General features: G+C 40.0%; 1 pseudogene across 1 annotated transcript in view; it reads left to right on the top strand.

Annotated features, from left to right (window-relative positions):
* LOC149769395 (protein mono-ADP-ribosyltransferase PARP14-like) overlaps positions 1-18,764 on the top strand; it is a 95,401-nt pseudogene that overhangs the window by 58,339 nt on the left and 18,298 nt on the right. The window contains exon 11 of the transcript XR_016419162.1: positions 9,864-10,031. The product of XR_016419162.1 is annotated as a protein mono-ADP-ribosyltransferase PARP14-like (transcript). The remainder of the gene's footprint in view (positions 1-9,863; positions 10,032-18,764) is intronic.

Genomic DNA, 18,764 nt, shown 5'->3' with positions numbered 1-18,764 from the left:
CGGGTATTTCTTCTTCTGGTTTTTTCGCAGTAGCACCTAGTTCTTCTTCGTCGGCCATTGTAACATAAGGTTCTTGTGGTTCGGTTATAGCGAGTGGTGGTGGCCTCCGTGTTGTAGCAGCCGCTATTTTTGCAGGGAGTGTTTCTAAAGACCTTTTTGTTTGTTTTGTCTCTGCCGCTATCTTTTCAAGCGCACCAAGAACGGGTACAGTTGCCGCCGTAACATCCTTAGTCGCTTTAGTTACCGGGGCAAATAACTGTTCACTTCCAACAGCAAAATCAGTTTGCATTTGTTGTCGCGTTTGAAGTTTCTCTCTCACTCTGTCTCGTAACGGTATAAACTTTCTAAGCGCTGCTAGCCGCTCTCTGGCTAGCCGAGTAGTAAGTGATTCACCTACCATTATTGTAAATTGATCCGCAATTTCAAATAAAATTTTCCGCCGGGTCTTTCCATGGTGTCATTGTGTACATCACATGTATATAATGTTACATTGGTATACCGACTTCGTCACGCGACGTGGGCACAGGTAACTTCAAGCTGAGGCTCCCACAGGGGTTTCGTCTATAATCCTCCTAATGTTTTTAATCTTACTAGAGATCTCGCGGCGTTTTTCATAAAGCTGCCCAAGTTTTTTTCGTATTGTTTCAACGGCAGTGAATAACCCAATGAATACGCTTACGTCATTGCCATACAGGTTCTCATTAATTGTATGTTGTAATCGTTTTATAAAAGAATACTCGCGGGCTAGCGTAAAACGCCCTCGCTTCGATTGTTCGTTTATAGCCTCATAATCGGATAATATTTCCTCGCTGTTGAGCCTATCAGATAATACAATTCCTTGATTTTTTAATTTTGAAATCTCAGTTAATATATTATTGATGTCTTGGGAATCCATATTCTTATAAACATCTTATTTCTAATATCAAAAATTTTATTAAAATTTAAGTTTAAAGTTTAATAAAATTATTGGGGGTCATTTTTGACCCCGTTTTTTGTATGGACAGTACAATGCCGTAAATCTCCACTCGAGTGTTGTGGCAGATTACAGGCATACATGGACAGTACAATGCCGTAAATCTCCACTCGAGTGTTGTGGCAGATTGCAGGCATATACATATACTTAATTAAGGACAAACCCCTTGGGTGCCTTCGCATCCATCTGAGCCCAAGGGAACCCCAAAACATACATCTCCGGGAGGGAGGCCTAGGGTGACAAACGTCATCGTAGACCGCCCAGAAGATATGCTTGGGGGGACATCACTACATGTACTTAATTAAGGATAGATATATTTACAATGAAATGATTGATGGATGATGGGACGGCACAAGACAGCACAAACATAAAACGGCGGGGCGGAACTCTACGGCCAATTCAACCAATCAAAAGCAACCCAATTAAATTAACCCGGTTGCATGATTGTGAACAAAAGACAACCACACGCCCGGGTCAAGAGCGTGGGTTAGTTTTGATTAGTTGAATTGGCTTTCGAAAGCCCCAGGCTTATAACGAGTCATCTTATATATAAGGTGACTAATACAGCGGCGTCAGTCACAAGGTGTGTGTTAATTTGAATTCCCTTGAATCGTTAAACCCTTAAATACTTATTAATGGTGTTTCACAGCGTTTAAATGAAACCAAATACTCAAATAAAACACTAAAAAAAAGAATACAGCTGTTAGATAACAGCGTGTATTTCATTAGTTTTCATCGTAAAATGATTAATTAATCGCAACATTAATTGGACTTCAAGGGACGTAACTCTTGTCATGCGACGCTATCACAAAACGAGTTATCCCTTTGATGTTATATATGAAAATCGAATTCTGTGACCCGTCTTTTTTGAGATCGCTGTTTTAGTTATATTCTCCGCAACATCTCGAACTGATTTACTACAAATATCGAAGTATTTACCAGCCGCATTCATAGAGCGAAATATTTTTTCTTCGCGCGTTACTGTATCAAACGATTTGACACTTTTTGCTTTTTTTGCGTGCTTCCCTGTTTTACCTTTTTTGTTATTCTGACTCGGTGTAACAGCTCTTAGATTACACAGTCTGTTATTTTGAGGACATCCATCAATGTGATCAATAACGAGACCGTCGTTGATCAGTCCGTTAAACGTTTCATATACCACCCTGTGAACAAGATAGATTTTTTTCCCGGCACCAAATATCAAATATCCGTGATTATTTACGGTACCAACCGGCTTCTTCAGTCTACAATTTCTAACAACGCCGTCGCGAGATGCCTCGTAATTAACAAACACAGGGTGAGGTCTGAACTCTTGGTCCATTTGTATAATAATACTACTTGTCTAATTCATTATTTGGTTTAATTATAAACCTTTCAATGTAGTCTTGAGGAGTTTTGATGACGAAGTCTGCGGTGGGGTCAATGACGGCGTTTTTTATTCGTTTATCGTAATAACGCTTTAACTCTCTGTATCGCTTTCCGCCACAATTGATACACAACTGCGATTTTCCTCTTACACCAACGTGGCAAACCAAGCACGGGAGGGGGCCAAGAGAACCATTACGAACGCTTTGTAAATGATACCCGCAGAATTCACCTCTGCATGATTTATTGCACGGGGTTGTCGACCCAATCATCAACCATTTGCATTTATTCATTATACTATATTCTTTTATTTAAATACTTGTTTTAATTATATGGATGAGTTTGAGAGATTAGCAGTAATTAAGCCCTGGAAAAATATTAAGTTCAATCTCGATAGAGTCCTCAAGGACACACCAAAAGCGTTAATAAACGATAAAACCCTGTTGAGTAAAATACGCGATTGTATCAATGAATTCAAACGTGATGGTGCATCTCATGGTTGGTCAACATTTCGAATTGATGGTGTTGTTGATGCTACCATGAACGACAACCGCGCAGCAACGATAATATCACAACTTGACGGTAAAAGGTATTTCTTCAGAGTAAAATTCATTGTCCGGGTGGAATCAGGCGATTGGATCATACGTGATAAATTTGAACCAGTTCTCAGCGACAAGAAAACAGTCATTGTCAGCCGCGACTCCAAGCCGGGGTTGTTAACCGGAATTGACAGACCATACTATGAACGAGCGTATCCTGAAACAGCAGTTGTTTATGGAATATACCCGTTAAATAAGAAACCTGATATCGGAAAACTGAAACCGATGAAACAGTCAACGGGGATAAATTGTGTAGCAGAACGAGTAATAGAGCATTTTACAAATGCATGTCGAGGAAACAAATTAACTGATTTACGACGTAGCAAAATCAACCAGTGGGAACTAACCGTAAAAGAGCGTGGAGCAACCATCAGCGACATAGCGAGATTAGAAACATCGCTGAGATTTCCAATAACCGTTACAACGATAACCGGTGAAGTATTATACGAATCGAAGTATAAATCAAATGGGGCCCCAATCAAAATTATTGATCATAACGAACACGCATGGACGCCCGCGATCACAATATTTCCACGGGATAGAACAGTAAAGTATATACCCGAAGAATTTTTAGGAGAAGAATTCTCCCGGGATGGTTTTCTCGCGGAGAGGACACTATTTGATGCTATTGCCTACTTGTGTAAAAACGACCCTGTATCAGTGTGGTTACTTCGCAGCGCTGAAAACGATGCGGATACCTTTGATCAGTTTGTAAGACCAAACGGTGAATTATATCGCACTGAAGCATTTCACAACAGGATGAAAAAAACCGCCATGGAATTTGAAGAGCATGATGAACAACTGCTAACAAATTGTTTTACGATTCCATCGGTTGTAGCTCATGTTGCAGCAAGGAAAAATGCGTGGAGACCAACGCGCAAGGAATTTCTGCCGGATGTACAATCCAGTTGTTTGGAGTATTATCACGGTGGACTATGGAACACTGAATACAACCGCGACGCTATGATCTCGGTTGATATGGTTGCCTGTTATCCAGCGAGTTTTCTCGGGTATGGATCCGCCGCTGAGTACTTTAGACGATTTGGACACCCCAGTCATGAAATGACTCGTGTTGCTATTAATGGACCACTGCCTGATTTTGATTTAACCGGATTCGCTCGCATAGTATCATTTGAATTCGCGGCAGGACTCCATCGCTGTTGCTATATTTGGATCGGTAGACACATGGCTGAAAAGAAGTGGCTGCCAATAGCGCTGCTACGGTATATGATTGATTGTAGCATGCTAGTTTCGTTGATTGTCAGTGACGCGATTATATCATACCGGGCACAGACTGAAGTCTGGTTACCAGAACCGGAGCGTCTAGATAGCATAATTGACGAGTCCAGAAAAAACATTGATGCCGACGAGGAATATATCATCGAATGGTCCAGGAGGATATTTAACCAACGAAACCGCGAGGCAAAAGATCTCGGTAGAAGAATAATTGGTAAGTTCACACAAGGTGGAAAAAACCACGACTACAAACGATATTGCTCACGGCTGATTATAGATGACGCAGAATATGATTTCGTAATCAAGGACGCAGTGGCAAAAAATAGATACGTGAACTGCAAAACAGCTTTCTTGTCCAATGGAACAAGGTTGGGTACAGTTGTTACCTACAGCGACGGAGACAGCCCGGCGTATCCACATTTGAGGGCGTCTATGCTGGGTTATGCCGCTATCAATTTATTCTCGATGATAAATAGATTCCCCGATACCGCGGTTAGAGTAGCCGTTGATTCGTTTTATGTTGACGTAGCGTATAAGGGAAACGTAGCCGAGTTTACTAGTCCGGACGAGAGTTGGGGTGCATGGAGAATTAAAAATGAAATACGACGCGATTATTCCCCGTCAGCGGATGTCACCGTTGAGAACAACTACTTACGCGGTGATAAATTGTCAGAATGGTCTAATGCACCATCGTGTTCTGATCCAATTTGTAGACACAAGACGGTTTATTTAAGCGGCTGTGGCGGGTCAGGAAAGACGACTCGGGCAATTGAATTATTTCGAACGCGGGCAAGTATAATCGTGCTTACACCGACCCATAGACTAGCGCGAGAGATAAAACAACGAAATGTTGACGCCGTTACTTATCACAGCTTTTTTCGATACAGCGGCGGTGAGTGGACTCCTGATCGAATGGGTGAAAAATTTATTCCTGAGGTTATCATCTGGGATGAGATATGTACTGTTTCGTTAGATGTTTTACAAATGTTTCTTGAGTGGTTGCTGCGCGCGAATACAGCGGTGATCATGTGTGGCGACCATGGCCAACCACCACCATTTGTCGGCGAGGGCCCACATGATTGGTTGAGCGGGTTCGTGGACTATTATGAAGAAACCGATACTGATTACCGGGCACTTGATGAACAACTGCGCGAGGTTAAAAAATTAATCAGATTACAGCCGGATAGAATTCAGTGTGAAATAATCCGCGAGGTGATTCCGGAAACGCCGTTAAATGAATTCTGGGAAACATGGAGACCAAACGATTTGATTGTAGCCAGTAGAAAGATAGTCAGAGACACACTTCAGCGGAGGTTGTTTACGTTGCATAAGGAAAAGTTTCCAACGCGCCCAGTGCCGTTATGTTATAGACCCGCGGACACACGGCGGCAGAACATTGAAGTTGAAATTCCAGGCCGGACAGAAAAACAAATTCTCGTGCTGAATGATATCGTGCTCGTTGATATCAGCGTCGTTGAGGACGCGCTACGTGCTGATAAATCCCCGTGGACGCTAGGATACGCAACAACAATACATTCCTCGCAGGGACTAACCATCACGGACACAATTGTTTGGATAGTTGATAATCGTATCGAATGGTCAAATCTAGTCTATCTTGCAGTGTCCAGAGTACGAAGGATAAATCAGCTTCGAAGAATTGTTATTGACGAAGTCAGTGACGGAGTCACCAATGACAACGACATCATCGATGCAAGCGTCATTGATAGAAAACTCTCGGGTTACCGCCAACAGGATAAAAAAAAACAGCGGCGTTTTGATATTGATGCCGAATTAATAATTGCGTTACGACAACAACAGAATAATCACTGCTCAAGTTGTAATTGTGTAATGCGCTGGCGTTATTCGGATAAAGACGCTCGCCAATTTACCGTGGACAGAATCGATAACAGTCTCGGTCATGTTAAAAACAATGTGAGGTTGACCTGTCTTGAGTGCAATAGACGCAACGGCGCTAGTTAAGACCACGCGGGGGTAATTGAGTATCGTCAGGTATCACTTGTAGTTGCTCGCGTGTAAACCCGCGCTGAGGAGCAGTTGAATCCAGTCTATAGATCGGTGGTCTACCAGTTGATCGTGTTATCGTTGATATGTTATGTGTGGTAACACTCCAAATAGGATCAGTAGCCCTTTTTTTACCGCCTTCAAGCTCTCCTGGTTCATATAGATATCTAACAGTGACATCGCCGAGAATCGGCTTGGAAACACTATTTATTTTTGATCTTCCGGGTATATACTCGTATTTAATCGCGTCGCTGGGCTTCATGTTGATTGCTCGGGTAATCTCGTTATTTAACGCTGCAATTACGCCTGGCAACCTTTTGACCCATTCACGAGATCGTTTTTCTTGGATGAATTCCTTCGCGTATTGATATTCAAATAACCGTTCAGCGAGAGTCCGATTGAATCGTTCAACAATTGCCTGATCACGATGTAGCGCAGTATGACCTCGTCGTACCGCGACGCTATGATGTTTCAGCGTTGATAAAACAGCGCCGCGAAATTCACTACCAGGATCAACTTGTAATAGATTTGGCCAGCGCAGAGGGCCTCTTCGATAAATTCTTTCAAACGCAGCGGCTACTTCAGTTGCTGACTTTGTTTTTAACGGCTCCGCTTGTTTGTATCGACTCGCAACATCAACTACGGTTAGCGCGTATTTGTAACCGTTGTCATGCGGCAGAAATAGTATATCAGCCTGATGAACTTCATTAGGTACGCTGACATCAAAGCGCGAAAAGTTGATTTGTTTAGGCGGTGGTAGATAGATTTGCCATATAGCCTGTTTGGATAACCAATTAGCCGCAGTGGCCTTTGTTACCTTTGCAGCGCTTGCAAGCTTACCAATTGCGGCCTTCCCCTTCCAGTATCCTCTTGGAGAATAATAGATGGATTCCATGTTGTTATTATAAACGCTAGCGTTTTCAATTACCAGCGCGAGAAGCTCCGCTTCCAATCATTAATTTACCTTTCATAGCCGATTTTACCAACCATGAGGCTAATTTTTCTTTGACGGATTTATCAGGAATAGCATTTAACGCGTGAATTAATTTTACGTCCGCGATATGGCGCTGTTGCAGATCGCTACTTTTGTAAGCAACATCATGAGCATGACACGCCTTATCGATAGCATTTATTGGGTACTCACCGGGTTTGGGTTGATTTTGATCATCGAGTCTGATATCTAATCGTGTTCTGGGGCCACAGTAGCTATATCCTGGGAGGTGCTTTTCTCCTGGATACTTTGCCCACAGGGTTCCGGGGAGTTTTGATAACCTGGCTGCGATGTCACCTCCTCGCTTTTTTTTAAAACATCCCCGGGTTTAATAGAAATAAATCTAAATTTCTTTGTACCGCATTGTGCACACTTACCAGTAAGGGCCGATCTGTTATTTCTTGTTGTAGCGGTTGTCATATCATTTGTGCCAGTACGTACTCTACACTTCACACAATATAGATCCATAATTTATGTATAGAGATATGAATATAATTGATTTTTCGGCGACTAAAACAAGAGAACCAGTTAAGCATGTTGCAGCGTTACCAAACTCGATCCGGATGATTATCATCGGACCATCTGGATCTGGCAAGACGCAATTGTTACTCAATTTAATAATGAGATGGATGAAGTGGGATAAGTTGTATTTGGTTGCTCCTAGCGTAGATGATCAACAATGCTACGAGGTGTTAAAAGATTTCAACGAGAATGCATCAGCGATCGCTAAAAAAAATGTTATTGAGTTTATTACAGATATCAATGATGCACCAGGTATTGATGATATTGATGGCGACGTTAACAATCTAGTCGTGTACGATGATGTTATGTTAGACAATCAGAAAAACCCAGCTAGGATATTTTCCAGAGGCAGGCATAAAAACACCGACGTGATATATGTCACTCAACGATACACTCAGATTCCAAAAGTAATCAGAGACAACTGTAATATTCTTGCTGTATTCAACGGCGTTGATACACACACGCTACGAAATATTTGGCAGACATGGTGCGGCGGTGACATGGACTTTAATGTTTTTCGAAACTTTTTTAGTCATGCTCAGTCGACCCCACATGGATTCGTAACGATAAATTTACATGATCCTCGGACACGATATCGTATCGGACTTGACCAAATATTCGGTTAGTTGTAAATAATTTTCATTGTAAATAACCACTTAGCAGCAGGGGGGGGGGGCGATGACATCGACGCGGTCGTCGATGTGCTTACCGGACGCTGACGACGCTGGGGATCGGCGCGCAGAAGGTGTTAATTAAACCAAATGACGATTGGACGATCCCCCGACGACGACGTCGTTTTTTTTTTACCAGGCGCTGACGACACTAGATCGTTGAGTTGCAGAAAGTATTAATTAAGCAAAATAACGATTGGACAAAATGTCGGATTCGCCCCCCCTGCTGCTCACACAGACACTAGTATGCCTGCAAGATTGAATGACAAATACACACAGGCACTAGTTTGCCTGCAAGATTGAATGAAGAGTACACACAGGCAATAGTATGTCTGCAAGATTGAATGACAAGTACACACAGACACTAGTATGTCTGCAAGATTAAATGACAAGTACACACAGGCACTAGTATACCTGCAAGATTGAATGAAGAGTACACACAGGCAATAGTAAGCCTGCAAGATTGGAGTACACACAGGCACTAGTATGCCTGCAAGATAGGATGAAGAGTACACACAGGCACTAGTATACCTGCAAGATTGGATGAAGAGTACATAGAGGTAATAGTAAGTCTGCAAGATTGGAGTACACACAGGCACTAGTATGCCTGCAAGACTGAATGAAGAGTACACACAGGCACTAGTATGCCTGCAAGATTGAAGAGTACACACAGGCAATAGTAAGCCTGCAAGACTGGAGTACACACAGGCACCAGTATGTCTGCAAGATTGGATGAAGAGTACACACAGGCACTAGCAAGCCTGCAAGACTGAATGAAGAGTACACACAGGCACTAGTATGCCTGCAAGATTGAATGAAGAATACAGAGAGCCACACAGGCACCAGCATGCTTGCAAGATTGAATGAAGAGTACAAAGGCTTCATAGTCATTAAACCTGGAAGTACTTACAGTTCTGATGTTTGAGTATGATTCAGGAATCAAAACATCTCACACATCAGACCAGGCTTCATAGTCATTAAACCTGGAAGTACTTACAGTTCTGATGTTTGAGTATGACTCAGGAATCAAAACATCTCACACATCAGAACAGGCATCATAGTTATTAAACCTGGGAGTACTACAGTTCTGATGTTTGAGTATGACTCAGGAATCAAAACATCTCACACATCAGACCAGGCATCATAGTCATGGAAAGCATCAGAACACAAAAACTATGAAACTCAGGATTTAAACATTTTATTACATGTCTATAACTTTATTGATAATCAGGGTAGAATTACCAATGTTTGAGTTATTTAACATATTGTTTTCTCTATGTGTTTGCATGGGTGCATATGTCAGAAGACCCCAAATTCAGATTCTGATTTTGGTGACTTGAGTTATAGTGTGAAGTTCTAAATTACTTAAGCTCTGTTTTGTGTCTGTGTAGCCGGGGACATATAAAACCAGTCTGATCATGTTTGAATTTGCAAACATTCATATATTCTAAGATAATAACAAGAAAACCAATTGCACATTGCAGATAGTTTTCCTGCTACAGCAGAAGCAAAGGATACTGATGACCCATCAAGATTTGCAGACATCTTTACTTTTGGGAAAATTGATGTAAAGATCTATCAAGGGGACATCACTCAGGATGCTGCTGACTGTATTGTTAACATTTCAAATGTTGATTTAGACCTATCTCAAAGTAAGATTCAGTTTTGTTTTTCCCATCAAATTGGATAGTTAATGTTATTGATGATGATACACTTACCAAATGTGTGTGTGTGTGTGTGTGTGTGTGTGTGTGTGTGTATGTATGTATAAATTGAGGGTCTAAATAATAACATGAGTCTTTGTAGAAAGAGTGGGTTTAGTTTTAACTGGGTTTTTTATTCTATTATTTAAACATTCTCTTTTCACTTCTTCACATCACTAACAAGTGTTTTCATGAATATGAAAGAAGCAATGAGTGTGCCTTTGTCTGTCTGTCTGTGTTTACATCTATACATTTGTCCACATGTCTGTCACACCTTCGTTAAAATTTTTATATCATGTTGTCATATTTTATGCAGAGACACACAAAGATGGGGAAGATTATGAACCCTTCTCACCATTTTCTTGTACACTACAATTCTGGTCATCATTACTTTTAAATTGTACAGTATCTCCAGAACCTGTCCATAAAATTGTACTTAATAGGTAAAACTGCCTATTATATTCAATGTAACGTCTCCTTGTACCTTAATAGGTAAAACTGCCTATTATATTCAATGTAACATCTCATTGTACCTTAATAGGTAAAACTGCCTATTATATTCAATGTAACATCTCCTTGTGCCTTAATAAGTATTATCACTTTTTCCAGATCAAATTTAAAATAAATAAAATTTACTTTCTGGAATGTACCTTTCTTGACCCTGCCATGATCTTATTGTAACTTAACTATGCATGTCATATTCGATGTCACAATTTAATGGGTCAGTCTCGATCGTGAGCCTTATATTTTATTCTTTGCAGCCATATTGGTAGATGCAGTTTACCTCCACAGTAAAAAGCCCCATACCCACAACACTCCCACCCCTGAATACATTTTGCCTTTGAATTTCGTTTTTGAATGATAAATTCAGTTTTAAAGAACAAAATTCAGCACAGTTTAATAAATTTGTTTTCCTTTGCCTTAGATAATTTGTATTTATTTGGGGGTTAATGGCTCAAAGGTCAAGGTCATTGTTAAAAAAATAAAGACTTTGGCTCAGCATTTCATATCCAGATGATAAATTAAGTTCAAAGTAATAATTTAGTTAAATTTATTACAGTTGTTCCATTTTACCCAGAAACAACCCTTTTGATTTATCGGTCAGTTTGTACACACTAAAAAGAGATTTTTTCTGCATACACCTCTCCCTTGATAACTTGTGCACAGCAGGGTTCACAAACATAAACCGCACAGTAAATGAGGGCGCGATTTACTAAGGGACCTCAAAAAAGTTTTAAAATCTGCTTAGACATAGAGAAACATTGATAATAATTGTTAATAACAATCTTTTTCTAATGAAGTTGTTTTGTTATTCTGTATAAAAATACATTTATTTTCAAAATATCCAACATGGGTAAGATTGTTTAAACTGGTTTCAACAACCATCATGTGTATGTGAAAACATCTGGGTATTACGTCACTGCTTTTTGTTTTGTTGATTAGTCTGGTTCATGGAGTGGTATTTAATAGTACATTGCCAAGTCAGAGTCAATGTATCAGGGAACTAGACTAAACTGTAACTGATACACCACCAAAGAAAATTCCTTTTTAAAGAAAACTAGAGACATTTTATTTCATGAGACAGTTGTCTGTGTCGAAACTCAATTTTTATGTTCTTCACTTAGTACAATATGGATATCATGATTTCATTGGAAGTAATAGTGAAACTTATTATCATCCTTGAGGATATCTCTTAAGTACCAGTTCAGGAAGCCTCTAAAACTTGCTTGCCCACAATGGTCTGAATCTGTGAAACCAAGCTCTTTCTTTTATGAAATGTTCGTTTTGCTTGGTTTCCTTGCTATCTTTGATCAGTTATGAATGAGTCTATTAATTTAAGGTAGTTTATGTTATATACACAATAACATTTTTAACAGTGTTTGATTGACCGAATGAAGTGAGTTCACCCGACATATGACCTGGGCCGCTAGATTTTTAGCAAGCAGGATTTGCATGCCTTTTACCTTTTCTTTTATTCCACCTCCTTTATTTGATTCAAAAGACATAATTAACATGATAATACAATGAAGGCCAATTTTTCATTCAGTGCAACAATACAAATACTTCTGCAAATCTGTTGTCAAAACACAGTCGGGGCACTTAATTAGGTTCTCAGAGAAATGCTTGCAGACATGGCTGTTATGGTAGATAACCACATTTTACGTTAAAATACACATTGTATTTATGATGATTACACTCAAGAGGAATAAAAAGATAGAATTAAAACACAAATTTCACTTTTAAAAAATTTAATTGGCATTCAAATATTAATGTACTGCCTACAGCTAGATGTAAGTGACAATCTCATTGACCAAAATTTCCTGGAATTTCTTTAATTATGATGTAAAAAGAAATTCATTTGCCAAAAAAAATTTAACCAATTATATGACTTATTAAAAGTTGATAATTTCAAAATGTTGACTAACAATTTCCAGGTCCTCTCTATTGTTTTCGACAATAAAATGTGTGATATATCATCATTTCAGTTACCAATTTTGATTGCAATTTTCTTCAAGTTCAAGAACTAGGGATTGATTTTTTTCATATTTTCTGGATTAAAAAATGGGATCCACACCTGACTCCATGTTTTAGTGGGTTTGTGAGTTATCAGGGCATGAGTTATCGAGGGAGTGGTGTATTTTTCCTGGATAGTAATTTGATTTCTGCATATAAGAATTCAATGAAATCTGGAAAGTTTGTTTACATTAGCCTCAAAAAGAATTCTTTCAATTTCTGAAAGTCACTACCTCCAAGGCAAAGGTCTCTCAATAAAAGTAGATTTAGCCATAGCATAAGTTCCAGAGATAAACTCTTCATTACGGATCACTGCCATTTCACCTCTGTCTGTGGCGGTTTGAGTCTTAGATTCAGCCAATGTGGGTATGTGGGAAAGCTTGCCAGTAGCTTCTCGTGGGTCGGTGGTTCTTTCTGGGGTTTTCCTGAGTTCTTCCTCCATGTTACGGGGTACAAAAGTTGCAAACAATAACATCCAACACAAAGTATATTCCCAGCCAATTTTTAATGTTCACCCAAGCTAGGGCTCAAGACGACTGCTCTTTACAGAGAACAATTCTTTAGTTTTACACCAGGGCAATAGTTTATCAAAACAACAGTGATGACAAATGCAGACTCCAACTCCTATGGGTCAGAATCTTTATCAGTATCAGATGTGAACTAGGTAGAATTTGTTTCTAACATTACCATATCTGACCACTTAAAATCCTTTAAACTAACACTACCATGTACACCACTGTCTCTTGTCTTAATGATAATCAGTATTTATACAAATAAATTGGAGGGAAGTGTTAGGCATTAATATGACGGCAACACCTTCCCCCTTAAGAGAAAACTAGTTTTCGAACAAAATTATAAAGGATGGACAAGCAAGATTGAAGGGTTAATATTTGGCTGTATACAGTTCTATGGAATTACCTTACTTCAGGAAATTTAAAAAGTTCTAGCATCTCCCTGGCAATTAGAGTTCTATCAAATAGTATATAGTGTAAGCATTCAATGACTCGCTAAATATTTCCATATTACGAATACAACATTTAGCATAACATCTAAAACAAACATTTTGGATTCACTTACAATCAAACTGATGTGCATTACGAAAGTACTTAATTAGTACACAAGCTATAACACACATTATCATATGGGTCTTAATTCAGATAAGTCCAACAAGAATGAACACTAAAACACATAGTCTTAGACTCCAGCACGTGACAATCCATCAGCATTTGCATTCTCTGCTCCCCGACGGTGTTTGATCGTGAACTCATATGGTTGCAGACACAGGGACCATCTCAGAAGCCGTTGGTTTTTTTCCTTTGTTTTGGCTTAGCCAGGTTAATGGGTTATGGTCAGTTTCAACACTGAATGGAGCACCACACAAGTAGTAGTGAAGAGATTCTATCGCCCATACTATCGCAAGGCATTCTTTCTCAATTGTAGAATAATTCTGCTCCCTGGGCAATAGTTTGCGGCTGAGATACGCTATCGGATGTTCGTCCTTATTGTCATTGTACTGACTCAAAACAGCTCCAATGCTCGCATCACTTGCATCGGTTTGCAGTACAAATGGGCGTTCAAAAACAGGATTGATCAGGATAGGTGCCTTTACAAGTGCATTCTTCAAATCACTGAATGACTTAACAGCTGTCTCATCCCATGTAACACGATTTGGCTGACCCTTCCTTGTCAAAATACAAAGCGGAGCCGAGAGCTCAGCGAAATTCCTGATGAATTTTCTATAATAGCCCACCATTCCTAGAAAGGATCGAACCTCTTTCTTTGTTGTCGGAAGTGGGAAGTCAATCCGTCCTCCTCCCTCAAATTCATCACACACAGTTGCTGATAACAGTACAGCTCTCTTGTACTGACGTAATAGGTTACTATGGTAGGTTACTTGTCCTCGCCTACCACCAATGTTAATCTTGTAATTAACGTCATTAACCTTACTAATGACACGATAAGGTCCCTTCCAGTGAGCTTTCATCTTCGATGCATCAGATGGCAACAAAACTAGGACCTCATCTCCCGGCCTAAATTCCCGTTTGGTAGCATTTTTGTCGTACCATGATTTAACTTTCTTGTGACACTCTGTTAGATTTTCTTTCACTAACTCACTTACATCAACCAATCTCTGGCGAATCGAAAGCACATGTTCAACAACTGACTTATGTGTCTCACCCTCACCGGTGAATAGATCCTTAAGAATCTCCATCGGCCCTCTTACTGGCCAACCATACAGCAGCTCAAACGGCGAAAACCCAGTTGCTTCATGTGGTACCTCCCTATAGCAAAACAGTGCATAAGGCAGCATCACATCCCAGTCTTCACCGTTCGTGGAACACAGTTTCTTCAAGACAGCTTTGAGTGTGCCATTCAATCTTTCGACCTTTCCATTGGATTGTGGCCTGTAAGGAGAAGTTGTGATCCCCTTGATGTTCAACATGTTGTAGAGTTCTTTCAGAAGTGTGCTTGTGAAGTTGGTACCTTGGTCTGTAAGGATAATCCTAGGTATACCAACCCGACTAAATAGGCCAATTAAGGTGTTGGCCACTGTTTTGGCATCAATGTCCTTCAAAGGAAATGCTTCCGGATACCTGGTAGCTTCATCTACTATGGTTAGTATATATTTGTTCCCCGCCTTTGTGCGCTGTAGTGGGCCAACGATATCCATCGCAATCTTGACAAAAGGGTCAGACACAATTGTTGGACACACCATTGGAGCTTTCTCCTTCCCTGTTCTCCTTGCTGTCTTTTGACAGGTGTCACAGGCCTGACAGTGCCTCTGAATATCCCCAAACATTCCTGGCCAATAAAATGCGGTTGTTATTCTTGCTTTCGTTTTCTCCCTTCCTAGATGACCAGCAAGCGGTCTATCATGTGCCAACTCTATCACTGCTTGATGTAACTGCTTTGGCAAAACTAATTGGATCCCATATTTTTCTCCAACCGACGACTTCCACTTCCGTTTTAAAATTCCATGCTCCCAGAAAAATGCATTGTCTATGCCTTCTACTTCACTTGCGGATGACAGGGCTTTTACTCTCACTCCAGCCAACGAACTGTCATTCTTTTGATACTGAGAAATTAATTCCACATTAACATCGTGTAGCTGATCAAGCGACAAGTTCTTGTCATCAGCCTCATCTTCACAATGGATGTCATCCTCATCCTCATCAAGACCATGATCACTATTTTCGTCCGAAAATAGCCTATCTAGATGCACATCATCCAATTCATGGGATCGGACCCCACATTCTTTTATTTTCCTTTCACTTTCTTCAGCGTCCTCTTTCTGTGCTCTTGCCTGGTTCCTCGTTACTACCATAGTCCTTTTTTTCCTACGTAGAATGTCCATACCCAGCAGCGCTTGTGCTGCCAAGTCAGATACCAGTCCAACCTGGACATGACCCTTGTAGTATGGCGTGTCTAATTCTACTATGGCTAATTTCGCCTCAAAAGGCTGTCCAATGGCAGTGTAGAGTGTCAGGTTCTGTCCTTCAAGGATACATGACTTATCGACAAGGTCGTCACGTATCAAGGTCATTTCTGCGCCTGTATCTTTAACAAATAATACTTCCTTGTTGTTCACTGTTCCCGGTACATTTATTAACCGTTCACCAATGGTATTCTGGACAAAGTAGGTTGCTTGATTTTGTTGTTTTCTGCTGGGACAGTCACGCAAAACATGACCCTTCTGGTGACATTTATAGCACTTTTTGTCTCCATAGGATTTTTCTATCAAACCAGTTTTCTTGGACTGAGGTGAACTTGATGCTTGGTTATTTGCTTGTTGTCGGCTGTGCTTATGGTCGAACTTGCTGTCACTGATGGGCAAAACATAATCCTCAGCAGCATCGACAACAGAGCCATTGCCTTTATTGCGCCTTATCCACTGGGCCTGCACTGGTGGGAGAGCCTTCAAGAAGTATTCATCTGCTAAACATCTGTGTGGATCACGACTATCAATGAACCGTGTTAAATACTGCTCTATACGTGCCATCAGACCTCTGTATGTTTCATTAGCATCCCTTCTTATGCTAACTAACTGGTTAAAATATTCATGAGGTCTTTTCCCAAACCTATTTATCAGGGCCTTTCTTAGCTCAACATAGCTTTTACTTGTTTGTTGTGCTACCTCTCTTGCCTCCCCTGTTAGCAGCGTTCTCAGTTGCAGGGTTTTCATTTCTTCGCCCCATTTGGCGTGATCAGCCACGGCATCAAATTCTGAGAGAAATGTAAGAATGTCTTCATTCGCTTGATGATTGTAAGTTTGAAGCTTGACTTTGAATGGGAGGCTCTCATTCCTTTTATCTATGTCTTTCTGATGTTTCACCCTCTCGATCTCTAACTCCAGCTCTTTAAGTTTAAGACTGTGCTCCATTCGCAACTTCTCCCTTTCAAAGTCTAATTTTTGTCTTTCAATTGCACATTCCCTCTCTAACCGTAACCGGTCACGTTCAGTTTGCTTGTTGGTGTCCTTGGATGTTTTTAGTTTGCTCTGTGTTTTCTTTAGTTTTCTTACAGGCTGCTCTTCCTCTATTTCCATGTCATATGGTTCTTCACCACTGAAATCTCCCTCAATATCTGTGAATTGCATCAAATTTGTTTGCTGTTTCCGTCTGGTTCTATCCCGTGCAATGCTGTGTTCTTCAACAATCGTTCCTACTTCCTCATCTATAACGCTACCTTGGGTCGTCATTTCAATCCTTATTTTGTTTATCCTTGGCTTAAGAGGAATCACACCCACACAAAGTTACAGAGTATAACCAATAGCAATTTGCAGCTACACTACTCAGACAAAACTTTGGTACTTGTGCTGTTTCAATGTTACTGTCAAATTTCCAACAACTTTGCTATCCCACCGCTGCCACCAAAATTGTTACGGGGTACAAAAGTTGCAAACAATAACATCCAACACAAAGTATATTCCCAGCCAATTTTTAATGTTCACCCAAGCTAGGGCTCAAGACGACTGCTCTTTACAGAGAACAATTCTTTAGTTTTACACCAGGGCAATAGTTTATCAAAACAACAGTGATGACAAATGCAGACTCCAACTCCTATGGGTCAGAATCTTTATCAGTATCAGATGTGAACTAGGTAGAATTTGTTTCTAACATTACCATATCTGACCACTTAAAATCCTTTAAACTAACACTACCATGTACACCACTGTCTCTTGTCTTAATGATAATCAGTATTTATACAAATAAATTGGAGGGAAGTGTTAGGCATTAATATGACGGCAACACTCCACCATTAATATTGGCCACCATGTATAGCCTATTGTGTGCTGAAAAATGGCATTAAACCCCACAACAACAACCAGAGAAAAACTTGAAAACAGTGCATTTGTTGAAACCTTGTGTATATGTTCCCATCTGCCCAAGAAAGATTCCTATTGATCTGGGCATGCACCTTCAAGGTTAAGGCCATTGTTACTACAGTCATATTTCTTCCTAAATTGGGACTGTTATATAGACTTTAATCAACCTTCTGGCCCCTCCCCCACTTGAAACATTTGTCTTATGACTGATATAGACTGTAAAATAAGCATAATGTTCACCAATGTCCTTTCCCGTATAATGATCCTTTCCCGTATAATGATGATAAGTTCATCTGACAATCAAAGTTTAAAGCTCATATATCACTTCATTTTATTTTTCTTATAGTATTAAAGTAAAACTTGTCTAATAAAACCACTGCCATAAAGTACCACCTGTATTGAGAGACCATATTCTGAATGCACTAAATAATCAATTATATAGTTTTCTGACCTGCATTAAGAGACCACCTGCCATGTGAGGCCTCTTTTTGTTGGCAGAATGGGTGGCCTCTCAAGACAGGTTGTATTTAATTAATTAGAAAACAAATACCTATGCAGATTTTATGCTATTTCATGTTATATATATAATAAACAGTAATTATTTTCACAATCAAGCTCAAAGTTACAGTGTCTGTGAGTGAATATTGTCAAAGATAAAGGATCGTGCATGCTGAGTGAAATGAATAAAAATACACATATACAAATGTGTTGGTAGCTGAATTTATGAGGACTAATGTATGCTGGATAAAACCAATACAAACCACAGACATAAAACACTTAAATATGTGCACACACACACACACACACACACACACACACACACACAACTGATGTAGAATGAA

The sequence above is a fragment of the Sinohyriopsis cumingii genome, unplaced genomic scaffold, assembly GCF_028554795.1.
Source record: "Sinohyriopsis cumingii isolate HCF-2022 unplaced genomic scaffold, ASM2855479v2 utg003941l, whole genome shotgun sequence".
NCBI lineage: Eukaryota > Metazoa > Mollusca > Bivalvia > Unionida > Unionidae > Sinohyriopsis > Sinohyriopsis cumingii.
Note: the sequence above shows the minus strand (reverse complement) of the source record. Positions and strands in the feature narration are given on the sequence as shown.